Raw genomic sequence first — 27,353 nt, forward strand, 5'->3', positions numbered from 1 at the left:
CCAGCAGTGATAGGCCAGGTAGGCATCACGAGTCCCCCTTTCCTCTCGTACAGACCCCCGGATCGAGGCCTCCAAATATCATAGGAACTCCTCAGTGGACGCCTACATCTGCCTCTGGTCAGGCTGAGCTGAAATATATCTCCATATCTGACTGGCTCTCGGGCACCCAAAAAGAACATGGTAGACGGTCTCCTCCATCGCCTGACAAGCTCCACATTTGGCAGGAACCCTCACTCCCCGCCTCACCAAAATTCCACTAGTAGGTAAACACCCTCAAGCCATCTTCCATAGGAACAAAGCCACTCGGGGGGTGAATGTGCATCCTCCAAATCCAACTGCAGTCCATCTGTCGCACTAAGGGCCCTCTACCTATCGACAAGAGGTTCCGAACTCTCACAATCGTCCTTCTTGTCCTGCTCCATACCCTCCTATCCACTGCCTCCCCCTCTGGGATCGGCAGAGCCAGGACACGCTCAGCAAGGTGCTCCCCGAATACCTGCCGAACAAGACTCGCGTCCCACCTCTGCTCCCCCTGGGCAAATAAGGCACACACTCTGCGTCCCTCCATCCAGCCATGGTCAATCTCGGTGGGCCAACGCTGCAATGCTACCTCAGCCAGCCATCTGTCCTCCAGAATACTGATCGTCCGCCCATCCCCAATCTTCCACCTAATCTCTGGCATCACTTTCGGGGCGCGGGCGCAAATCTCACTTCAGATAAAGGAAGCTCCTCGACCAACACGTAGGGTGTAGTGGGAGGCAGGATCCCCGTACTTCGCCCTCAACAATGAGCCCCAAAGGCCCTCAGGCTCTAGAAGAAATCGGGCTGCCATCCTGGTCGCCAGTAACTCCCTGCGCTCAACCAACGAATGAATACCAAGTCCTCCCCTGCTGGTCGGCTGGCAAATAGTCTCCCATGCCACCAGATGAACGCCGTCTCTACCTCCCCGCCGTCCCCAGATGAAGGTGCGAAACATCCTCTCCAATCCCCAGATTGCTGCAAGAGGGACCAGGGTATTGGAAAGCAAGTAAGTGGGAATGGAGCTCAACACTGACCGTACCAAAATGACTCGGCCCATCATCGATAGTGCACCCGCCTACCAACTCTCCAATCGGCGGGTGATGCTCAGCTCCATGGATGTACACTCCCTCCGGCGTAGGCGACGTCCCGTAATAGGTATCCCGAGATATGTAAGGGTCCCCTCCTGCTCTCCAATCCCTAGAATGCTCATGATAGAATGCTTCGCCCTATGGTCAGTCTTCGGCTTAAAAGAAATGGCAGACTTGGTCAAATTGACCTGCTGACCCGACACTCCACAATATGCCCCCAAGATCCTGCTAATGGCCCGTGCTGATCTGCTCGTCGCGCGAGCTAACAGTATACAATCATCAGCGAATAACAGATGAGAAACCCTAGTCGTCCCGGCCACCGGGCCATAGACCTCCAACTCCTGCTCATGGACGGCCTGTCTGAGTGCACGGGACAAAGAACTTCTACCCAAAAATAATGAAGCCCTAATACAAAAGTAGAGTATCTCTGACAGCTATCAGTGGTGAGGATCTAAAAAAAAAATGAACAGGTATGAGCTACACGGCTTAGTAAGTGATCCTGCATAATCTTATCGGATCAACTAACAATGCTAAACATGTTTTTATCAGGGTTTGAGAAACTGACATGTATACTATCCAATAAATCATCATGATAAAATATTCATGCTGAGTAAATAAATCAGTGCCTCATATCATCAAGAAATTCCATAACATGCATATATAAAGAAAATCGTGCCTCCGGCATGCCGTGGTCATACTCTCAGATGCTACTGCGAAATCATTCTCGGCCACTGGCGGGGCCAGCTCAGTTATTAGGCGGCCACTGGCGGGGCTGGCTCAATCATTCTCGGCCACTGGCAAGGCCGGCTCAGTTGCATTCGATCAGTAGCTCTTAAGAGTTCGTGGACAATACTTCTTATAGGTAGTACCTTATGGATGCTACGGCAAATTCATTATCGGTCACTGGCGGGGCCTGCTCAGTTATTAGTCATCCACTGGCGGGGCTGGCTCAGTCATTATCGGCCACTGGCAAGGCTAGCTCAGTTGCATTCGGCCCGTAGCATTAAGAGCCCTTAGGTACCCCTTGCAAGCAGTGTGCATAACTAGATGCAATTCATTATCGTATTTCATACTTATTTCACAATTATCTTAACTACGATCATAGCAATGTAGTCCAATTCATCTTGCATGCATAATAAAATCTGCATAAGCTTAATACATGCATAATCATACATTATATGGCTAAAACATGCCACTTATGTACATGAATCGTAATTCATAACTCAGGATCCAATTATTTCATAGGCATCATGAACTCTGCATATGCATAAAGCATAAAGCATATATAATCATAACTTGTACGACTAAAAAAAAAGACATGCCACATGCATTCATAGTCCATAGCTCATAATTTAGGGTACATGACCTACAATACATTTATAATAGGTTAAATTTCATGTGTGATCCATAAAAGATTAGGTCAGGTTACTTACCGTGGTTCGCTTTCTTTCAAGTTTCTCACGTCCTGATGATGGATCCTGAGTCACCTAAAATCAAATCATAATAAGCATATTATTCCCTTTTTACTTGTTCGAATCTTACCCGAAATCTAGCCCAAGTCCAGTGCGTCCACATTGGAAACTTTGGGGTTCAATTCACCCCAGATTGCTTCATATGGTTAATTGGCCTGCTAATTGGTCAATAGGCTTAATCCCAAGCTTAATTGGGTTCAATTTTGGGTTTAGGGTCACCGTGGCCCATTTGGGCCTGAGTCAAGGTCAGTCCGGGGTCAATTTGGCCTCAATTTAGTTGGTTTGGGCTCGAATTGGGCTTGATCTATATTTAATTGGGTCTGTTAAGACCCACATACTTAATTGGGTACAGGCCAGGCTTAAATTGGTTTCAATTGGTTTCAGATTTCATCCAATTTGTCATTTGGGTCCGCCCAAACAGATTGGGCTTAGTTTAATTGGGTTCACTTAACCCATTTTGGGATTTTAGGCCTAACGGTTGCGGGTTCGAGCCCAGATTCGACCCGCAACCCGTTATCACTATTTTTCTCTTTTTCTTCTTTTTCTTTTGGGCTTAACGGGTTGTGGGTTTGGATTTGGATCCGACCCATGAACCCGTTATCAGAGTTCCCCCCCCCCTTTCCAGAGGCTTCCGTGTAATAACTCCAAAATATTTTTTTTATATATAAAAAAAAGGGATAGAATAGTCCTTTTCAATTAATATAAGGGGTAAAATAGGAAAGAATCAAAAGATAATGGCATAGTTGTAGATGCATTGAAGTGGTAAGGGTAAAATTGGAAGGAATCAAAAGTTAATGGCATAATTGCAGATATATCGAAGTGGCAAGGGCAAAATGGGAAATTAATAATATTAAAAAAGGGTAAATAGTGTTTTGATGTGATTTAATTGGAGGGTTTGAGCTGGCTCACGGGAGTGAAACAGAGAGAAGAGGGGAAGGGTTCTCAGACGACACAGAGAGAAAGAAAAAGAGAAGAAGAAGAAGAAAAAAGAAGAAGGAAGAGGGATTCGAGGTGGAAGGGAGTCCCGGTTGCACTTCCAGCTGAAGGGAAAAGTGTAGATCTCCTTCTTCTCTACGCAAGGACCTCAATTTCCAAAAAGAAAAAGGTAAATATCCGTCCCTATCTAGTCTTTTGATGACATTAGGCTATACAAAGGGTGGATATAGTCTAGATGGGTCGGATAAGGGTTGTAGAGGCGGTTAAAAGAGGAAGAATCGGATTTTGACAAATTTTTCCGGCACTACGGAAAAACTGTGTCGAAGTCCCAACTTCGGCGAATTATTTAGGGGGTCAAACGACCTCCGATAGCAATGCATGTTACCTCTTTAGAATTCTCTATGAGTGTAGAATGTTAGGTAAAAATTTCATCAAATTTGGAGTCCTGAAAGTGGATCAAAACCGGGATGAAGTAACCCACTGTCAGTTCGGGTTACTGTTCATCCGGGTGGAAAATAGGGGATTTCATGCTATAATAGAGTATTAAGCCTAGATCAAGCAAAAAGGGACCTTGTACTCATGCAAAGGAGTCCCTAATACACATAAATGGTGAGTTAATTAATTAAAAAGAAAAAGAAGAAAGAAAAGAAAAGATTTAGGGAACAGGGGAGTTGAATCAATTAAAGTTTACTATGTTATAATTGGCACGTAGATTATAGCCCTTGATACAAGACTAAATGTATTGTAAATGCATGTCACAGTTGGGCAAGAAGCTAAGGAACAAGAGGAAGAAGTTCCCCACTGCCTGCTGTAGATTTTTGGAGGCGTATCTGGGCTGTGCCGGATTGACAGGTGAGTGGGAGTCATGTACTTTGCACCATGAGCATCCTTAATTCATTTTCATGAATGTCGCCAAGTGTGAATTGATTCCACTTGAGCATATTGATTGATATTGTAGTAGATTCCTCTATAATCTTGATTCTTCATGCTTGATTATTCTGTACATGCATTTGAGGGAACATTGAGAGGAATTACGAGGGGTTGATGAGTAATCAAATTGATTCCGAATTGTGAAATGATTTCTTTTGTAAATTGATTTCATTTCCTCTATTTCAAAGATTTGTAGAGCCCATTTCAGTGGTATATTGAGTTGCATTGTACATCCTTGACCCCTCACTCCCAACCCTGATGTTAGTTTATGATTGGGTCGGAGTCGAGTGAGCGGTAGTCTTGATCATACTCCTTTTTAGTAGAGTATTGGGAGGGTGCATTATGGCATTTATGCATGGCTTGGCAGTATCTGCAGGACACCTATAGTCGATGGGGGTTGAACATCGGCCTTTGTGCACATAGTAGCCTTCTGGGTGGGCGGAGCCCAGTCCCTTCCTAGGGGGGGACACGGCCCTAGGCGTAGGATCGGCCGGTCCTACGACTTATATTCTGCTTGCCGCCGGGCATAGTAAGACCCCGCGAGGTGCAGTATGGCTTTCCGCGGATGTAGAATTCCCGCGAGGTGCCGTTTAGTATGTAGATGTGAGATGGATTTCTGTTCTGGATACTGGCCGGCATTTATATTATCGGTATGGTGTCTTATCCTGCATATGCATGTGACAGTAGGAAGTTGTTGCTGGTTCGCCTGGGGCGTAAAACCCACCTTCCGACAGCTGTCTAGTGATGATTTACATATTGGTGTGGTGTCATATTCGATGTATGCATATGGCAGTAGGGAGTTGTTGCTGGTTCGCCTGGGGCGTAAAACCCACCTCCCGATAGCTGTCTTGTTGATGATTCAGCCTATTGACACCTGATTTATATGATTCAGTACTATGACCTGTTGAACATATTCATGAGTAGCATATATGTTGACTTGATTATTCCATATATGCTTCAGATGAGTTGATATTGATTGTGGTGATATTGATGATTTACTCCATATTCTTTATGTTGAGTTCATGTTCATCTTGTTATTGATCTTGAGATTTTACCTCGAGCCATGATTATATTCTGTCTCATGTGCATAGTACTCTCTACTCCACTCACTGAGTATTCATATACTCACTCCCCAGTTTGGTGTTTTTGATTGCAGGGCAGGTATTGTATAGAGAAGAGCAGGGTTAGAGATTGCCTGCTAGCTGTGCCGCTCCATAGTATAGTATAGTATAATGTAGATAGAGGTTTATCCCCTTTTGGTGTATTATAAACCTTCTGTTGTATTTAGTGTATAGTTACAGTCATAGATCCTGTTGTGGATATGGGTTTGACCATGGATGGATGGGAACCAGATTTTTATACAGTTGAGTTATATGCCTGTGATGATGTATTGATGTATATTGTCCAGGTTCGTTATGTGACAGGTTATGTGATTGCTGCTCTGACAGGTAGCGTTGTTGTATGTAATGAGATAATCCTGACAGGTCACCATAGGAAAGGTGATCATTTTGTGCATGCATCATGCCAAAATTTTCAGAATTTATTGATGATTGATAGGTAGTAGGGTTCTACGTGGTGGCTGGTGGCCTTATGCCTACCCGCACCCTAGGACCGTCGCGGCGGCCCGCCGGGAACGGGGCGGGGGTCGTGACAAAGCTTGGTATCAGAGCAAAGGTTAAATAAGAGTCCTGTCAGAGCAATAGGATGAGTCAGGATTAAGTATAGGATTATACTATGGAGCATAGGATTTTTCTGTATGTTATTTTATGAGTCATTTACAACTCAGTAAAATATATTATGGCTCTGTGTAACGACTGTCCTCTCTTTTTGACTCTTTTAGAGACATATAAAGAATACCTCCAAGGAGAGGACCCGCTCGTCCTGGAAGGAGGATGGAGCCAGATATAGCATTGGATGCGGGTTCTGCACATGTCGAGCCCCAAAGAGAAAAACCTCCTCCTGCTGATAGACGGAGGGTTGATGATCAAGGAGATGTAGGAAGTAGAGATGCATTGATGGAACAGTTACTGACGGAGAATCAGGCTCTGAGAGAGCAGATTGCTCGGGGGAAATCTCCTGCCCCGTCAGTAGTATCCATCCCACCTCCTATACCTGTGCCAAGAAGTTTGGCCAGGCGGGCTCTAGATGATGAGGGGATTACTGTACAGGAATTTCTGAGGCTCAGAACCCCGGAGTTTAAGGGGGAAGAAGGTGAAGATCCTCAGAGATTTCTGGAGGAGACTGAAAAGATGATACGGAGACTGCCCTGTTCTGATGCAAGAGCTATAGAACTTGTAGGGCTTACAATGAAGGAAGATGCCTGGGACTGGTACCAGAGGCACGTGGAGGACAGATTGTACAGTAGGAATCCTCCAACCTGGGAAGAGTTCAGGCAAGCAGTGATGGATGAGTTTTTGTCTCCGGCTGAGAGGCAGAATCGGGCTCTTCAGTTTGAGAGGCTGAAGCAGATGCCCGGAATGAGCGTATCTGAGTACGCTCGTGAGTTCACTAGATTGGGGAAGTATGCTCCTTACATCATCCCCACTGAAGCTGCCAGGATAGAAAGATTCAGGCGAGGTCTGATTTTCCCGCTTTATAATGCAGTACTGGCAGTAGAGGTCCCCACCTTATCTAGGCTGATTGATAAAGCAAAATAGTGGGAGACCAGAAACAAAGAGGAAAGAGCTGAAAGAGAACAGAGGAAAATGAGTATGGGGAAAGGGCAAAGCAGTAGAGATAGATCTGAGGGAGTAGATCTCTCGGAGGGCCCGATGGAGCAGTCTGTACGCTCAGCTCCACCTGCCCCACGTAAGAGGAAATGGAGGGAAAGAGGTCAATCACAAGATACTTTTCTACCATCAGTACCTCGTCCTCCAGTCACTATGGCCAGAACTGAATCTAGGTTCCAATCATGGCCAGTATGTGGCATATGTGGGAAGCAGCACCCTGGCAGATGCAGAATGGGTCAGGGAGTGTGCTACAGATGTGGACAGCCGGGTCATTTTGTCAGAGAATGCCCGCAGGGTGCCGCCCAACAGTTTGTGCCTTTGGCATCCTATCCTTCTGTGCAGATGGACAGGCCTAGTAGTAGGGAGCCTGTAGGCAGAGGTAGAGGTCAAGCACAAACATCACAGCAGAGTGCTGGACCATCTCAACTGTCAGCTCCAGTAGGCAGAGGGCAAGGAATGGTGTTCACGATAAATCCACAGGAGGCACAGACATCGAATGCAGCTATGACAGGTAATTTACTCTTTTAAATTCGAGGACGAATTTTATATAAGGGGGGGAGGATGTAATAACCCCAAAATATTTTTTTTATATATAAAAAAAAGGGATAGAATAGTCCTTTTCAATTAATATAAGGGGTAAAATAGGAAAGAATCAAAAGATAATGGCATAGTTGTAGATGCATTGAAGTGGTAAGGGTAAAATTGGAAGGAATCAAAAGTTAATGGCATAATTGCAGATATATCGAAGTGGCAAGGGCAAAATGGAAAATTAATAATATTAAAAAAGGGTGAATAGTGTTTTGATGTGATTTAATTGGAGGGTTTGAGCTGGCTCACGGGAGTGAAACAGAGAGAAGAGGGGAAGGGTTCTCAGACGACACAGAGAGAAAGAAAAAGAGAAGAAGAAGAAGAAAAAAGAAGAAGGAAGAGGGATTCGAGGTGGAAGGGAGTCCCGGTTGCACTTCCAGCTGAAGGGAAAAGTGTAGATCTCCTTCTTCTCTACGCAAGGACCTCAATTTCCAAAAAGAAAAAGGTAAATATCCATCCCTATCTAGTCTTTTGATGACATTAGGCTATACAAAGGGTGGATATAGTCTAGAGGGGTCGGATAAGGGTTGTAGAGGCGGTTAAAAGAGGAAGAATCGGATTTTGACAAATTTTTCCGGCACTACGGAAAAACTGTGTCGAAGTCCCAACTTCGGCGAATTATTTAGGGGGTCAAACGACCTCCGATAGCAATGCATGTTACCTCTTTAGAATTCTCTATGAGTGTAGAATGTTAGGTAAAAATTTCATCAAATTTGGAGTCCTGAAAGTGAATCAAAACCGGGATGAAGTAACCCACTGTCAGTTCGGGTTACTGTTCATCCGGGTGGAAAATAGGGGATTTCATGCTATAATAGAGTATTAAGCCTAGATCAAGCAAAAAGGGACCTTGTACTCATGCAAAGGAGTCCCTAATACACATAAATGGTGAGTTAATTAATTAAAAAGAAAAAGAAGAAAGAAAAGAAAAGATTTAGGGAACAGGGGAGTTGAATCAATTAAAGTTTACTATGTTATAATTGGCACGTAGATTATAGCCCTTGATACAAGACTAAATGTATTGTAAATGCATGTCACAGTTGGGCAAGAAGCTAAGGAACAAGAGGAAGAAGTTCTCCACTGCCTGCTGTAGATTTTTGGAGGCGTATCTGGGCTGTGCCGGATTGACAGGTGAGTGGGAGTCATGTACTTTGCACCATGAGCATCCTTAATTCATTTTCATGAATGTCGCCAAGTGTGAATTGATTCCACTTGAGCATATTGATTGATATTGTAGTAGATTCCTCTATAATCTTGATTCTCCATGCTTGATTATTCTGTACATGCATTTGAGGGAACATTGAGAGGAATTACGAGGGGTTGATGAGTAATCAAATTGATTCCGAATTGTGAAATGATTTCTTTTGTAAATTGATTTCATTTCCTCTATTTCAAAGATTTGTAGAGCCCATTTCAGTGGTATATTGAGTTGCATTGTACATCCTTGACCCCTCACTCCCAACCCTGATGTTAGTTTATGATTGGGTCGGAGTCGAGTGAGCGGTAGTCTTGATCATACTCCTTTTTAGTAGAGTATTGGGAGGGTGCATTATGGCATTTATGCATGGCTTGGCAGTATCTGCAGGACACCTATAGTCGATGGGGGTTGAACATCGGCCTTTGTGCACATAGTAGCCTTCTGGGTGGGCGGAGCCCAGTCCCTTCCTAGGGGGGGACACGGCCCTAGGCGTAGGATCGGCCGGTCCTACGACTTATATTCTGCTTGCCGCCGGGCATAGTAAGACCCCGCGAGGTGCAGTATGGCTTTCCGCGGATGTAGAATTCCCGCGAGGTGCCGTTTAGTATGTAGATGTGAGATGGATTTCTGTTCTGGATACTGGCCGGCATTTATATTATCGGTATGGTGTCTTATCCTGCATATGCATGTGACAGTAGGAAGTTGTTGCTGGTTCGCCTGGGGCGTAAAACCCACCTTCCGACAGCTGTCTAGTGATGATTTACATATTGGTGTGGTGTCATATTCGATGTATGCATATGGCAGTAGGGAGTTGTTGCTGGTTCGCCTGGGGCGTAAAACCCACCTCCCGATAGCTGTCTTGTTGATGATTCAGCCTATTGACACCTGATTTATATGATTCAGTACTATGACCTGTTGAACATATTCATGAGTAGCATATATGTTGACTTGATTATTCCATATATGCTTCAGATGAGTTGATATTGATTGTGGTGATATTGATGATTTACTCCATATTCTTTATGTTGAGTTCATGTTCATCTTGTTATTGATCTTGAGATTTTACCTCGAGCCATGATTATATTCTGTCTCATGTGCATAGTACTCTCTACTCCACTCACTGAGTATTCATATACTCACTCCCCAGTTTGGTGTTTTTGATTGCAGGGCAGGTATTGTATAGAGAAGAGCAGGGTTAGAGATTGCCTGCTAGCTGTGCCGCTCCATAGTATAGTATAGTATAATGTAGATAGAGGTTTATCCCCTTTTGGTGTATTATAAACCTTCTGTTGTATTTAGTGTATAGTTACAGTCATAGATCCTGTTGTGGATATGGGTTTGACCATGGATGGATGGGAACCAGATTTTTATACAGTTGAGTTATATGCCTGTGATGATGTATTGATGTATATTGTCCAGGTTCGTTATGTGACAGGTTATGTGATTGCTGCTCTGACAGGTAGCGTTGTTGTATGTAATGAGATAATCCTGACAGGTCACCATAGGAAAGGTGATCATTTTGTGCATGCATCATGCCAAAATTTTCAGAATTTATTGATGATTGATAGGTAGTAGGGTTCTACGTGGTGGCTGGTGGCCTTATGCCTACCCGCACCCTAGGACCGTCGCGGCGGCCCGCCGGGAACGGGGCGGGGGTCGTGACAAAGCTTGGTATCAGAGCAAAGGTTAAATAAGAGTCCTGTCAGAGCAATAGGATGAGTCAGGATTAAGTATAGGATTATACTATGGAGCATAGGATTTTTCTGTATGTTATTTTATGAGTCATTTACAACTCAGTAAAATATATTATGGCTCTGTGTAACGACTGTCCTCTCTTTTTGACTCTTTTAGAGACATATAAAGAATACCTCCAAGGAGAGGACCCGCTCGTCCTGGAAGGAGGATGGAGCCAGATATAGCATTGGATGCGGGTTCTGCACATGTCGAGCCCCAAAGAGAAAAACCTCCTCCTGCTGATAGACGGAGGGTTGATGATCAAGGAGATGTAGGAAGTAGAGATGCATTGATGGAACAGTTACTGACGGAGAATCAGGCTCTGAGAGAGCAGATTGCTCGGGGGAAATCTCCTGCCCCGTCAGTAGTATCCATCCCACCTCCTATACCTGTGCCAAGAAGTTTGGCCAGGCGGGCTCTAGATGATGAGGGGATTACTGTACAGGAATTTCTGAGGCTCAGAACCCCGGAGTTTAAGGGGGAAGAAGGTGAAGATCCTCAGAGATTTCTGGAGGAGACTGAAAAGATGATACGGAGACTGCCCTGTTCTGATGCAAGAGCTATAGAACTTGTAGGGCTTACAATGAAGGAAGATGCCTGGGACTGGTACCAGAGGCACGTGGAGGACAGATTGTACAGTAGGAATCCTCCAACCTGGGAAGAGTTCAAGCAAGCAGTGATGGATGAGTTTTTGTCTCCGGCTGAGAGGCAGAATCGGGCTCTTCAGTTTGAGAGGCTGAAGCAGATGCCCGGAATGAGCGTATCTGAGTACGCTCGTGAGTTCACTAGATTGGGGAAGTATGCTCCTTACATCATCCCCACTGAAGCTGCCAGGATAGAAAGATTCAGGCGAGGTCTGATTTTCCCGCTTTATAATGCAGTACTGGCAGTAGAGGTCCCCACCTTATCTAGGCTGATTGATAAAGCAAAATAGTGGGAGACCAGAAACAAAGAGGAAAGAGCTGAAAGAGAACAGAGGAAAATGAGTATGGGGAAAGGGCAAAGCAGTAGAGATAGATCTGAGGGAGTAGATCTCTCGGAGGGCCCGATGGAGCAGTCTGTACGCTCAGCTCCACCTGCCCCACGTAAGAGGAAATGGAGGGAAAGAGGTCAATCACAAGATACTTTTCTACCATCAGTACCTCGTCCTCCAGTCACTATGGCCAGAACTGAATCTAGGTTCCAATCATGGCCAGTATGTGGCATATGTGGGAAGCAGCACCCTGGCAGATGCAGAATGGGTCAGGGAGTGTGCTACAGATGTGGACAGCCGGGTCATTTTGTCAGAGAATGCCCGCAGGGTGCCGCCCAACAGTTTGTGCCTTTGGCATCCTATCCTTCTGTGCAGATGGACAGGCCTAGTAGTAGGGAGCCTGTAGGCAGAGGTAGAGGTCAAGCACAAACATCACAGCAGAGTGCTGGACCATCTCAACTGTCAGCTCCAGTAGGCAGAGGGCAAGGAATGGTGTTCACGATAAATCCACAGGAGGCACAGACATCGAATGCAGCTATGACAGGTAATTTACTCTTTTAAATTCGAGGACGAATTTTATATAAGGGGGGGAGGATGTAATAACCCCAAAATATTTTTTTTATATATAAAAAAAAGGGATAGAATAGTCCTTTTCAATTAATATAAGGGGTAAAATAGGAAAGAATCAAAAGATAATGGCATAGTTGTAGATGCATTGAAGTGGTAAGGGTAAAATTGGAAGGAATCAAAAGTTAATGGCATAATTGCAGATATATCGAAGTGGCAAGGGCAAAATGGAAAATTAATAATATTAAAAAAGGGTGAATAGTATTTTGATGTGATTTAATTGGAGGGTTTGAGCTGGCTCACGGGAGTGAAACAGAGAGAAGAGGGGAAGGGTTCTCAGACGACACAGAGAGAAAGAAAAAGAGAAGAAGAAGAAGAAAAAAGAAGAAGGAAGAGGGATTCGAGGTGGAAGGGAGTCCCGGTTGCACTTCCAGCTGAAGGGAAAAGTGTAGATCTCCTTCTTCTCTACGCAAGGACCTCAATTTCCAAAAAGAAAAAGGTAAATATCCATCCCTATCTAGTCTTTTGATGACATTAGGCTATACAAAGGGTGGATATAGTCTAGAGGGGTCGGATAAGGGTTGTAGAGGCGGTTAAAAGAGGAAGAATCGGATTTTGACAAATTTTTCCGGCACTACGGAAAAACTGTGTCGAAGTCCCAACTTCGGCGAATTATTTAGGGGGTCAAACGACCTCCGATAGCAATGCATGTTACCTCTTTAGAATTCTCTATGAGTGTAGAATGTTAGGTAAAAATTTCATCAAATTTGGAGTCCTGAAAGTGAATCAAAACCGGGATGAAGTAACCCACTGTCAGTTCGGGTTACTGTTCATCCGGGTGGAAAATAGGGGATTTCATGCTATAATAGAGTATTAAGCCTAGATCAAGCAAAAAGGGACCTTGTACTCATGCAAAGGAGTCCCTAATACACATAAATGGTGAGTTAATTAATTAAAAAGAAAAAGAAGAAAGAAAAGAAAAGATTTAGGGAACAGGGGAGTTGAATCAATTAAAGTTTACTATGTTATAATTGGCACGTAGATTATAGCCCTTGATACAAGACTAAATGTATTGTAAATGCATGTCACAGTTGGGCAAGAAGCTAAGGAACAAGAGGAAGAAGTTCTCCACTGCCTGCTGTAGATTTTTGGAGGCGTATCTGGGCTGTGCCGGATTGACAGGTGAGTGGGAGTCATGTACTTTGCACCATGAGCATCCTTAATTCATTTTCATGAATGTCGCCAAGTGTGAATTGATTCCACTTGAGCATATTGATTGATATTGTAGTAGATTCCTCTATAATCTTGATTCTCCATGCTTGATTATTCTGTACATGCATTTGAGGGAACATTGAGAGGAATTACGAGGGGTTGATGAGTAATCAAATTGATTCCGAATTGTGAAATGATTTCTTTTGTAAATTGATTTCATTTCCTCTATTTCAAAGATTTGTAGAGCCCATTTCAGTGGTATATTGAGTTGCATTGTACATCCTTGACCCCTCACTCCCAACCCTGATGTTAGTTTATGATTGGGTCGGAGTCGAGTGAGCGGTAGTCTTGATCATACTCCTTTTTAGTAGAGTATTGGGAGGGTGCATTATGGCATTTATGCATGGCTTGGCAGTATCTGCAGGACACCTATAGTCGATGGGGGTTGAACATCGGCCTTTGTGCACATAGTAGCCTTCTGGGTGGGCGGAGCCCAGTCCCTTCCTAGGGGGGGACACGGCCCTAGGCGTAGGATCGGCCGGTCCTACGACTTATATTCTGCTTGCCGCCGGGCATAGTAAGACCCCGCGAGGTGCAGTATGGCTTTCCGCGGATGTAGAATTCCCGCGAGGTGCCGTTTAGTATGTAGATGTGAGATGGATTTCTGTTCTGGATACTGGCCGGCATTTATATTATCGGTATGGTGTCTTATCCTGCATATGCATGTGACAGTAGGAAGTTGTTGCTGGTTCGCCTGGGGCGTAAAACCCACCTTCCGACAGCTGTCTAGTGATGATTTACATATTGGTGTGGTGTCATATTCGATGTATGCATATGGCAGTAGGGAGTTGTTGCTGGTTCGCCTGGGGCGTAAAACCCACCTCCCGATAGCTGTCTTGTTGATGATTCAGCCTATTGACACCTGATTTATATGATTCAGTACTATGACCTGTTGAACATATTCATGAGTAGCATATATGTTGACTTGATTATTCCATATATGCTTCAGATGAGTTGATATTGATTGTGGTGATATTGATGATTTACTCCATATTCTTTATGTTGAGTTCATGTTCATCTTGTTATTGATCTTGAGATTTTACCTCGAGCCATGATTATATTCTGTCTCATGTGCATAGTACTCTCTACTCCACTCACTGAGTATTCATATACTCACTCCCCAGTTTGGTGTTTTTGATTGCAGGGCAGGTATTGTATAGAGAAGAGCAGGGTTAGAGATTGCCTGCTAGCTGTGCCGCTCCATAGTATAGTATAGTATAATGTAGATAGAGGTTTATCCCCTTTTGGTGTATTATAAACCTTCTGTTGTATTTAGTGTATAGTTACAGTCATAGATCCTGTTGTGGATATGGGTTTGACCATGGATGGATGGGAACCAGATTTTTATACAGTTGAGTTATATGCCTGTGATGATGTATTGATGTATATTGTCCAGGTTTGTTATGTGACAGGTTATGTGATTGCTGCTCTGACAGGTAGCGTTGTTGTATGTAATGAGATAATCCTGACAGGTCACCATAGGAAAGGTGATCATTTTGTGCATGCATCATGCCAAAATTTTCAGAATTTATTGATGATTGATAGGTAGTAGGGTTCTACGTGGTGGCTGCTGGCCTTATGCCTACCCGCACCCTAGGACCGTCGCGGCGGCCCGCCGGGAACGGGGCGGGGGTCGTGACATTCCGCCTCTTCATCTCACGTGCCTCCCTCTCTCCTCCGGGTCTCCCTTTCCCTCGTTCTCTCCTTCACTCTCACTGGAGGCCTCGGTTGCTTCGGCCGGCCCTTCGGCCATCCACTCCGCCTCCGGCCGAAGCAACTCTCACTCTCTCTCTCTCTCCTCTTTCCTCCCCTTCTCTCTCTTCTTGGTTCCGACCGAAAGCCCTAACTATTTCAGTCAGTCCTCCGGCCTTCTTCTTCTCCTCCGGCCGGATCTACGACCTCTTGCTCCTTCCGACCTCTCCCTCTCCTCCTCTTTCTCTCTTTCTTTCTTTCTTCTTTATTTTCGCCTTCCGGCCCACCGAAACCCTCCCTCTCCCCTTTTCCTTCTCCTGCAGGTGACTCGGGGAGACGAGGCTCCCCCCGGTCTACCGACCGAGGCGGAGTTTCCCTCCGGAGCGCCGGCAGAAGGAAGGTCGGCCCTTCCTCTTCTTCGAAGTGATGCCGGGGAAGAGGAGGAGCGCCGGGAGGTGGGGCTGCAGCTGGATCTCCTCCGGGAGGTCTCGACCTGCTCCGACCATAACGAGGTAAGGCCGCAGTCCGAGGATAAAGCCTCTACGGTCCGGTGAGTTCATTCTAATTTTTTTTTCTTTTTCTTGGTCCTTCGTTTTGGCATCACCACCCCTTGCCGGGGAAGAGGCGGTGGTCCGGCCGGGGCTGGCGGCCTTGTGGCCACCTCTGTTGCCGGCTCGGCTAGATCCGACGGCCCGGGGTTGCCCCCGAACCCTAGGGTAGCCGCAGCCGAGGCTGCGGTGCCCTGTTCGTCCGCAGGCCGAGCCTGGTTGGGCTCGGCTCGGGTGGTCGTCGGGCACACGACTTTTGAGTCCGGCCTGACCCGTGGATTGTGGGCCCTTTCCACCTCCCCTGTGCCGGTTTCCTCCCCTCTGTTTCACTGTTGACACAGAGGGGGAGAGCACCCCACAGAGGGGTTTCTTTACCCCTGTTAAACCCTAACCCTAATACTCCTTACCTTGGCCGATTGTAGTCGGGCAGTACTTCCTCCCTGATAGTCCCTCCTTCTCTCTCAGAGCTTCAGGGCTTCTTTGCCTTTGGCCCTCTCTCTCATTCAGTGTTCTAGGGGGTCTGTGACTTTGGGGTTACCCGCAGAGGCTTAAATAATTTTTGTTTGAGGGATGAGACCTCCTCTGAGAGGTCCCATCCTCCCCTTCCTCCCTTGGTTCAGAACTATCAGCCGCCCCCTAGTCTCAGGCCCGCCGGAATCGGCTGCCAGCAGGGGGTGAGGTGGCGGCCCTAGATTGTGCATGGTTGGGGGTCCCTCAGTGAGGTCCCATCCCCCCTGCCTTCTGGCTCCGGGACTAACAGCCGCCCCCTGGTCTCAGACCCGCCGGAATCGGCTGCCAGCAGGGGGGTGAGGTGGCAGTCCCAGCGTTTGCATGGCTGGGGGTTTCCCTCTGTGAAGTCCCATCTCTCCTGCCCTCTGGCTCCGAGAGCTTCCAGCTGCCCCCCCTTGCGCTGCCTTTGGGCAGAGCCTTGCCACGTGGGGCGTGAGGCGGCCCTCCCTCTGTCGGCCAGTTGTGGCCTTGTCCTTTTGTTCTCAGCATGAGGTAGCAGCCTCTTCCCGATTGCCACCCTAATAGTACTGCCCATAGTAAAATTGGGCCCAAACCCCCCCAAACTGGGCCTTTATCTTATTGGGCCTAGTTGGTTGTGGGCCTGGACATTACATCCTCCCCCTCTTAAAATAAATTTCGTCCGCGAAATTATACGTGCCTCTATTTTCGAAGAGTTGGGGGTAACTTTGACGCATCTCCTCTTCAAGTTCCCAAGTGGCTTCCCATTCAGTGTGGTTGGTCCACTGAATTTTGACATAAGGAATGGTGCGCCTTCGAAAAATCTGCTCCTTCTTATCGACGATGCACAGAGGAGCTTCCTCATAGGTCAGGTCTTCATTTATCTGCAAGGGTTCATATTGTAATACATGGCTGGAATATGGGATGTACCTGCTTAGGAGGGAGACGTGAAAGACGTCGTGTACTCCTGATAACTCTGGAGGTAAGGCCAGCTTGTAGGCGACCCGGCCCACTTTAGCGAGAACCTCGAATGGGCCGATGTAGTGGGGACTCAGCTTACCATGTCGCCCAAATTGGGTAACACCCCTTGACGGAGAATTTTTTAGGAAGATAAAGTTCCCCTCCAAAAATTTCAATTCTCTCCTGCCTTTGTCAGCCCATCGTTTCTGTCTGTCCTGAGCGGCCTGTAGTCTTCGCGTTATTAGCAGTACCTTATCTCTAATACTCTGGACCAATTCAGGATCTAGTAATTTTCGCTCCCCAACCTCATCCCAATGTAGAGGAGATCGGCATTTCCTTCCGTATAGAGCTTCATACGGTGCCATTTGGATGCTGGAATGGTAACTGTTGTTATAGACAAATTCTACCAGCGGTATGTGGTCGTCCCAGCCTCCACCTAGGTCTATGGTACAAGCTCTCAGCATGTCTTCAAGAGTCTGGATTGTTTGTTCTGACTGACCGTCGGTCTGGGGGTGATATGTTGTACTAAGCCTCAATTCAGTACCCATGGCCTTCTGAAAGATTCCCCAGAATCTGGATACAAATCGAGGGTCGCGATCAGATACAATGCTTACTGGCACTCCATGTAGTCGCACAATTTCATTAATATATATTTGGGCCAACCTGTCCAATGAGGTTCCAACCTTGAAAGGTAGGAAATGAGCTGACTTTGTGAAGCGGTCCACAATCACCCACACTGTATCATTTCTTTTTACTGTTCTTGGGAGTCCTGTAACAAAGTCCATAGTGATATGCTCCCATTTCCATTCTGGAATCTCTAATGTCTCTAGTAACCCTGCCGGCCTTTGGTGTTCTGTTTTTATCAGCTGACAGGTTATGCATTGGGCAACATATTCAGCTATTTCTCTTTTCATACCTTTCCACCAGTAATGCTCTCGGAGGTCCCTGTACATCTTGGTACTACCGGGGTGGATGGAGAAACAGGATTGGTGGGCTTCTCCTAGGATCTCCTTTCTCAATTCCTCATCAGCTGGGACATATAGTCGATGACCAAACCTCAAGGTACCATCTGGGTGAACCTGGAGTTCAGGTCGTAACCCTTTCTCTACTTCGCCCTTAAGTTGACCTATGTGTACATCAAACTGCTGGGCGATCTTTATTCTGTCGATCAGTGTTGGTTGTATTCTCAGAGTGGCCAACAGACTCCTAGTAGTCTGTGCCAACACTTCGGCTCGTAGCTTATCAAGATCCTTCTAAATCTGTGGCTGGGTGGTGAGTAGTGCAGCTGAACTTACCGCTGACTTTTTGCTCAGAGCGTCAGCCACCACTTTGGCTTTGCCTGCGAGATAATTGATATTCAAATCATAGTCTTTCAGGAGTTCCAACCATCTTCTTTGCTGCATGTTCAATTCTTTCTGAGTAAATATATATTTTAAACTCTTATGGTCAGTGTACACCTCACAGTGCTCTCTATATAGGTAGTGCCTCCAGATCTTCAGGGCAAAGATTACTGCAGCTAACTCCAGGTCGTGGGTTGGGTAATTCTGCTCGTAGGGTTTTAGCTGTCTAGAGGCGTAGGCTACTACTTTGCCACTTTGCATTAGTACACAGCCAGGCCCGGTTTTAGAGGCATCACTATAGATAGTAAATTCTCCATTTGTGGATGGCAGAGTTAAAATTGGAGCAGATACTAACCTTTGTTTCAACTCCTGGAAACTTTTCTTGCAACTGCCGTCCCAAACAAACTTGGCCCATTTTTTGGTTAGTCGGGTCAAGGGAGTGGCTATCTTGGAAAATCCTTCCACAAACTGCCGGTAATATCCGGCCAGTCCCAAAAAGCTTCTAATTTCTTTGACGTTGGTGGGACGAGGCCAATCTACCATTGCTTATATTTTCTTGGGATCCACCGACACTCCATCCTCAGAGATTACATGACCGAGGAATGCCACGTTGCTCAACCAGAACTCACATTTGCTCAGCTTGGCATATAACCTTTCCTTCTGAAGGGTCTGCAGTACCATTCTCAAATGGACTTCATGCTCTTCCCTGCTCCTTGAGTAGACCAGTATATCGTCAATAAAGACTATCACAAATTGATCTAAATTCTGCTTGAAGACTCTATTCATTAAGTCCATAAAAGCAGCTGGAGCATTGGTCAGTCCGAATGGCATAACTAGGAACTCATAATGCCCATACCTGGTTCAAAATGCAGTCTTTGGCATGTCATCAGGCTTGATTTTTAGCTGATGGTAACCGGACCGCAAATCTATCTTGGAGAAGACTTGGGCACCCTACAACTGGTCAAATAGATAGTCGATCCGGGGCAGAGGATATTTGTTCTTTATAGTTATCTTGTTCAGTTCCCGATAATCGATGCACGACCGCATGCTCCCATCCTTTTTCTTTACAAATAGTACTAGCGCTCCCCATGGAGACACACTGGGTTGAATAAACCTTTTATCCAAAAGTTCTTGTAATTGTGCCTTTAATTCTCTAAGCTCAGTAGGGGCCATTCGATAAGGAGCCTTGGAGATAGGTCCTGCTCCTGGGGTGAGGTCTATAGTAAATTCGACCTCTCGATCAGGGGGTAGTCCCGGTAATTCTTCAGAAAAAACGTCCGAATATTCTCTAACTACCGGAATATCTTCCAGTTTGATTTCCCTTTGGGTATCCGTTACACATACCAGATAAGTCGTACACCCCTTCCTTAGTGCCTTGATGCCTCGCAAGGCGGACATGAAGTGCAGTGTCGACCTACATTGAGGGGGCATATCATCATTCTGAAAGAAGAATTCTGGTTCTCCTGGTATCCGGAATACCACTTTCTTATGGTAACAATCAATATGGGCGTGATACTGGGACATCCAGTCCATTCCCAAAATGATATCAAAGTCATGCATGTCAAGCTGTAGAAGATTTGCTTCTAATTCCTTTCCTCCCAACTGGATTATGCAGTTCTTGTATTTAGTGTCAACTATTACTATTTCTTGGAGGGATGTGGCAACATGTAATAGTACCATATTCTCAGATATGCAGTGTAACTGTTTGGAAAAACTAACTGACACGAAGGAATGTGTGGATCCAGAATCAAATAGAACAGAGGCATCAATCAAATTGACTGGCAGTGTACCTGTCACCACTTGGTCGCTTGCACTAGCGTCCTAGCGAGTCAGTGCGAATACTCGGGGGGTGTTCCTTGGTCTCTGGCCCTCAGGTGCAGGAGGTCTGGGTGCCCTCCTTGGGCAGTCACGTGCTATATGTCCAAGCTGCCCGCAGGTAAAACAGGCCCCAATTTTCTTCAGACAGGGCCCACTGTGATGCTTGCCACAGCTAGGAAAACCTCGGTTCTGTCTTTTCTTAATCATAAACCCCTTGATGCCCCTGGGCCTACTGCTCTGTCCTCCTGCTGGTCTGGCCTTCACCAGATCATTTTTTTCTATGTCAGGCCTCATCAAGTCGGCCTCAACCTTCAAGGCCCGGTCCAGCACGTCTCTATAGCAGGTGAATAGGTGAGAAGATATCCGGGATCTGATCCTGTACCTCAGTCCCCGCTCAAACCGGCTTGCCTTACTCCTTTCATTGTCCATGAACTGGGGGCAGAATCGGCCCAGTTCGTTGAATTTGTTGGCATACTCTAGGACGGACATCTGATCGGACTGCGTCAGTGCCAAAAATTTATCTTGCTTCATCTGGCTAACCGAGTCCGGGAAATACTGTGTATAGAACAGCCTCGTGAAGTTCCTCCAAGTTATCCTGCTGGCGGGGTATGCGGGCTCCATGGTCGTCCACCAAAACTCGGCGCTTCCCTTCAGCTGGGGAATGGCTAATCAGACCTTTGTTTCTTCGGGGAACTGAAGTGCTTGGAACATCTTCTCCATGTCCCGAATCCATGTCTCGGCCGCTATCGGGTCCGATCCGCCGTCAAATACTGGTGGGTTCAACCGTCGGAACCTCTCATAATAGGAGCTAGCTGGTTGTAGGGTGGCCAGTTGTATCTGCTGCTGCTGCTGGAAGAGCTGCGCCATCAGCTGGTATGCACCAGCTAGATCCGCGCTACCCGCCCCAGAGCGTGGTGTATCCAAAGAATCGGAGTGGTAGCTAGGATCTGGGGACGGTGCCCTCCTATCATCCTCCATATCTTATAGTGATTACTGCAACCAAAATTCAAAGTAAGATCAATATATCCTAATAAGCCTCAACACACTTAACTACCCGTTAACCCAGATTTTATTGTTATGTTTTGTTAGTCCTAAAGCTCTGATACCACGAAATGTCATGCCCCATACTCGGTTCCGTGACACGGCCATGCCATTACCGATTTCTGCCATAATAGCATGCAACCTCGTATATGGCTAACAGGTAGTCAAAAACAGTCAAACTTGCATATATCAAAATGTGTGCATTACAACATGCTAGTGGGTATAAGGTACAGAGCTTCTACTTAGTTTATGTACAACAGTATATTTATATACCCAAAAATAACGAAGCCCTGATACAAAAGTAGAGTATCTCTGACAGCTATCAGTGGTGAGGATCTGAAAAAAATAAATGAACAGGTATGAACTACACGGCTCAGTAAGTGATCCTGTATAATCTTATCGGATCAACTAACAATGCTAAACATATTTTTATCAGGGTTTGAGAAGCTGACATGTATACTATCTAATAAATCATCAGGATAAAATATTCATGCTGAGTAAATAAATCAGTGCCTCATATCATCAAGAAATTCCATAACATGCATATATAAAAAAAATTGTGCCTCCGGTATGCCGTGGTCATACTCTCAGATGCTACTGCGAAGTCATTCTCGGCCATTGGCGGGGCCAGCTCAGTTATTAGGTGGCCACTGGCGGGGCTGGCTCAGTCATTCTCGGCCACTGGCAAGGCTGGCTCAGTTGCATTCGATCAGTAGCACTTAAGAGTTCGTGGACAATACTTCTTATAGGTAGTACCTTATGGATGCTACGGCGAATTCATTATCGGTCACTGGCAGGGCCTGCTCAGTTATTAGTCGACCACTGGCGGGGATGGCTCAGTCATTATCGGCCACTGGCAAGACCGGCTTAGTTGCATTCGGCCCGTAGCATTAAGAGTCCTTAGGTACCCCTTGCAAGCAGTGTGCATAACTAGATGCAATTCATTATCTTATTTCATACTTGTTTCACAATTATCTTAACTACGATCATAGCAATGTAGTCTAATTCATCTTGCATGCATAATAAAATCTGCATAAGCTTAATACATGCATAAGCATACATTATATGGCTAAAACATACCACTCATGTACATGAATTGTAATTCATAACTCAGGATCTAATTATTTCATAGGCATCATGAACTCTGCATATGCATAAAGCATAAAGCATATATAATCATAACTTGTACGACTAAAAAAAAAGACATGCCACATGCATTCATAGTCCATAGCTCATAATTTAGGGTACATGACCTACAATATATTTATAATAGGTTAAATTTCATATGTGATCCATAAAAGATTAGGTCAGGTTACTTACCGTGGTTCGCTTTCTTCCAAGTTTCTCACGTCCTGGTGACGGATCCTGAGTCACCTAAAATCACATCATAATAAGCATATTATTCCCTTTTTACTTGTCCGAATCCTACCCGAAATCTAGCCCAAGTCCAGTGCGTCCACATTGGAGCCTTTGGGGTTCAATTCACCCCAGATTGCTTCATATGGTTAATTGGCCTGCTAATTGGTCAATAGGCTTAATCCCAAGCTTAATTGGGTTCAATTTTGGGTTTAGGGTCACCGTGGCCCATTTGGGCCCGAGTCAAGATCAGTCCGGGGTCAATTTGGCCTCAATTTAGTTGGTTTGGGCTCGAATTGGGCTTGATCTATATTTAATTGGGTCTGTTAAGACCCACATACTTAATTGGGTACGGGCCAGGCTTAAATTGGTTTCAATTGGGTTCAGATTTCATCCAATTTGTCATTTGGGTCCGCCCAAGCAGATTGGGCTTAGTTTAATTGGGTTCACTTAACCCATTTTGGGATTTTAGGCATAACGGTTGCGGGTTCGAGCCCAGATTCGACCCGCAACCCGTTATCACTATTTTTCTCTTTTTCTTCTTTTTCTTTTGGGCTTAACGGGTTGCGGGTTCGGATTCGGATCCGACCCATGAACCCGTTATCAGAGTTCCACCCCCCCCCCCCCCTTCCAGAGGCTTCCGCCTCTTCATCTCCCATGCCTCCCTCTCTCCTCCGGGTCTCCCTTTCCCTCGTTCTCTCCTTCACTCTCACCGGAGGCCTCGGTTGCTCCGGCCGGCCCTTCGGCCATCCACTCCGCCTCCGGCCGAAGCAACTCTCACTCTCTCTCTCTCTCTCTCTCTCTCTCTCTCCTCTTTCCTCCCCTTTTCTCTCTTCTTGGTTCCGACCGAAAGCCCTAACTATTTCAGTCAGTCCTCCGGCCTTCTTCTTCTCCTCCGACCGGATCTACGGCCTCTTGCTCCTTCCGACCTCTCCCTCTCCTCCTCTTTCTCTCTTTCTTTCTTTCTTCTTTATTTTCGCCTTCCGGCCCATCGAAACCCTCCCTCTCCCCTTTTCCTTCTCCTGTAGGTGACCCGGGGAGACGAGGCTCCCCCCGGTCTACCGACCGAGGCGGAGTTTCCCTCCGGAGCGCCGGCAGAAGGAAGGTCGGCCCTTCCTCTTCTCCGAAGTGATGCCGGGGAAGAGGAGGAGCACCGGGAGGTGGGGCTGCAGCTGGATCTCCTCCGGGAGGTCTCCACCTGCTCCGACCACAACGAGGTAAGGCCGCAGTCCGAGGATGAAGCCTCTACGGTCCGGTGAGTTCATTCTAATTTTTTTTTTCTTGGTCCTTCGTTCCGGCATCACCACCCCTTGCTGGGGAAGAGGCGGTGGTCCGGCCGGGGCTGGCGGCCTCGTGGCCACCTCTGTTGCCGGCTCGGCCAGATCCGACGGCCCGGGGTTGCCCCCGAACCCTAGGGTAGCCGCAGCCGAGGCTGCGGTGCCCTGTTCGTCCGCAGGCCAAGCCCGGTTAGGCTCGGCCCGGGTGTTCGTCGGGCACACGACTTTTGAGTCCGGCCTGACCCGTGGACTGTGGGCCCTTTTCCCCTCCTCTGTGCCGGTTTCCTCCCCTCTGTTTCACTGTTGACACAGAGGGGGAGAGCACCCCACAGAGGGGTTTCTTTACCCCTGTTAAACCCTAGCCCTAATACTCCTTACCTTGGCCAGTTACAGTCGGGCAGTACTTCCTCACTGATAGTCCCTCCTTCTCTCTCAGAGCTTCAGGGCTTCTTTGCCTTCGGCCCTCTCTCTCGTTCAGTGTCTAGGGGGTCTGTGACTTTGGGGTTACCCGCAGAGGCTTAAATAATTTTTGTTTGAGGGATGAGACCTCCTCTGAGAGGTCCCATCCTCCCCTTCCTCCCTTGCTCCGGGACTATCAGCCGCCCCCTTGGTCTCAGGCCCGCCGGAATCGGCTGCCAGCAGGGGGTAAGGTGGCGGCCCCAGATTGTGCATGGCTGGGAGTCCCTCAGTGAGGTCCCATCCCCCCTGCCTTTTGGCTCCGGGACTAACAGCCGCCCCCTAGTCTCAGACCCGCCGAAATCGGCTGCCAATAGGGGGTGAGGTGGCAGTCCCAGCATTTGCATGGCTGGGGGTTTCCCTCTGTGAAGTCCCATCTCTCCTGCCCTCTGGCTCCGGGAGCTTCCAGCTGCCCCCCCTTGCTCTGCCTTTGGGCAGGGCCTTGCCACGTGGGGCGTGAGGCGGCCCTCCCTCTGTCGGCCAGTTTTGGCCTTGTCCTTTTGTTCTCAGCATGAGGTGGCAGCCTCTTCTCGGTTGCCACCCTAATAGTACTGCCCACAGTAAAATTGGGCCCAAACCCCCCCTAACTGGGCCTTTATCTTATTGGGCCTAGTTGGTTGTGGGCCCGGACATTACAAGTAATACCTCTACTGGGCCCAAGAATAATACATATAATGTAGAGGCCCCTCCTAAGAAAAATCAAAACCGACCCTTCCGTAAGAATTTCAAAAGGAAACCCTACAACCCTAGAAACCCTAACCACCACTACAATGGGAAACATATACAATCCTAGGAGCAGAAGAAGAAGAAAGAGGAAGGTGGTGCTCGTTTCTGTTATGTGTGTGGTCGGACCAACCAGTTGTCTCCCCAGTGCTTCTATAAGAAGACTGCACCTCTTCAATCTAAGAAGAAGGGTTCACACACAACCAATGCTCCAGTCAATATGGTGACTTCCGACCCTAGCTCCTCTGAGATAGTTTTCAGGTCTGTTTCCTTCACTCCTGAAGTTAACATGACTTTACAAGCACTTGATTGGTGGATTGATACCGGAGCTGGTATTCATATTTATTCGGATCGCTCCTAATTTTCTTCTTACCAGATCTCAAGTGGAGGAGCTGTGATCATGGCAAACAGCTCTGAGGCACGTGTGCTAGGAGTAGGACATGTGGACTTAAAGCTTACCTCTGGAAAAGTCCTATCCCTGCACGGCGTCCAACATGTTCCAGTTGTTCGGAGAAACCTCATTAGTGGTTCCTTGCTTGTCCAGCAAAGCTTTCGTCTTGTTTTTGAGTCCAATAAGGTTGTAATTTCTAATGATGTAATATTTATTGGAAAAGGATTCCTTAGTGAAGGATTATTCAAGTTGAATGTAATAGCTCCTTCAAGAAATGAAAATCCTTTGATTATGAATATAGAACCCCCTTCTATTTGGCATGGTAGATTAGGTCATGTAAATTATAATTCAATTAAGCAACTTATGAACCTAAATCTAATACCAAAGTGTGATATTAAGAACCATGAGAAATGGCAAATTTGTGTAGAAGTCAAACTCCCTAGGAAACCTTTTAAATCTGTTATTAGGGATTCTGATCTATTAGAGTTGATTCATAGTGATGTTTGTGACTCTGGTAGAACTTCTAGGGGAGGTAATAGATACTTTGTAACATTTGTAGATGATCTATCGAAGTTCTGTTACATCTACCTAATTAAAACCAAGGATGAGGTGCTTAGTAAATTTAAAATTTTTAAGATCGAAGCTGAGAACCAACAGAAAAAGAAAATTAAAATCCTTAGATCAGATCGGGAAGGTGAATATACATCAAATGACATAACTCAATTTTGTGAAGATCATGGAATCATTCATGAAGTGACAGCTCTCTATTCTCCCCAATCAAATGGAGTAGTAGAAAGGAAGAATAGGACTTTAATGGATATGGTTAACTCCATGCTTATAAGCTCAAGAGTACCAGAGAATTTGTGGGGGGAGCTTTAGTTTCAGCCTGTTATATCCTTAATAGGATTCCCTCTAAAAATAATGATCTAATCCCATATGAAGTTTGGAAACATAGAAAACCTAATCTTAGCTATTTGAAAGTGTGGAGGTGCTTGGCAAAAGTAAAATACCTGATTTTAAGAGAAAGAAAATAGGGCCTAAAACAGTGGATGCCATATTCATAGGATATGCAGCTAATAGTAATGCCAATAATTTCTGGTGATTAATTCAGAAGAAAGTGATATTAGTAACAACACTATCATAGAAGCCAGAGATGTAACATATTTTGAAGACACCTTTCTACTTAAGACTAGAGTAGATGTGGTATAGCTAGTAGCTCTAGTAGAATAAGGACAAGTCAAGTAGAAGTAGAAGCATAATCTAGAAGGAGTAAGAGATCCAGGGTAGAAAAAACATTTGGAGATGACTTCTATACTTTTCTTATAGAGGACTCTCCGACTACCTTTGAGGACGCAATGAAATTCTTGGATTCACCTTTTTGGAGAGAAGTTGTGGACAATAAGATGCAATCAATTATCCAAAATCATACTTAGGAATTGACTGATCTTCCTCCTGGTTGTAAAACTATAGAGTGCAAATGGATCTTTAAGAAGAAACTTAGGTCTGATGGCTCTGTAGATAAATTTAAGGCTAGATTAGTTGCTAAGGATTTTACTCAAAGATCTGGGGTAGATTTCTTTGATGTTTATGCACCTGTAGCTAGGATTACTACTATTAGGGTCCTTATAGCATTAGCCTCCATTCATAGATTAGTGATTCATCAGATGGATGTTAAGACAGCTTTTCTAAATGGAGACTTAAATGAAGAAATTTATATGGACCAGCCAGAGGGATTTAAAATTTCAGACCAAGAAAATAAAGTTTGTAGACTAGTCAGA

The sequence above is a fragment of the Phoenix dactylifera genome, chromosome 13 (genome assembly GCF_009389715.1).
Source record: "Phoenix dactylifera cultivar Barhee BC4 chromosome 13, palm_55x_up_171113_PBpolish2nd_filt_p, whole genome shotgun sequence".
NCBI classification, from domain to species: domain Eukaryota; kingdom Viridiplantae; phylum Streptophyta; class Magnoliopsida; order Arecales; family Arecaceae; genus Phoenix; species Phoenix dactylifera.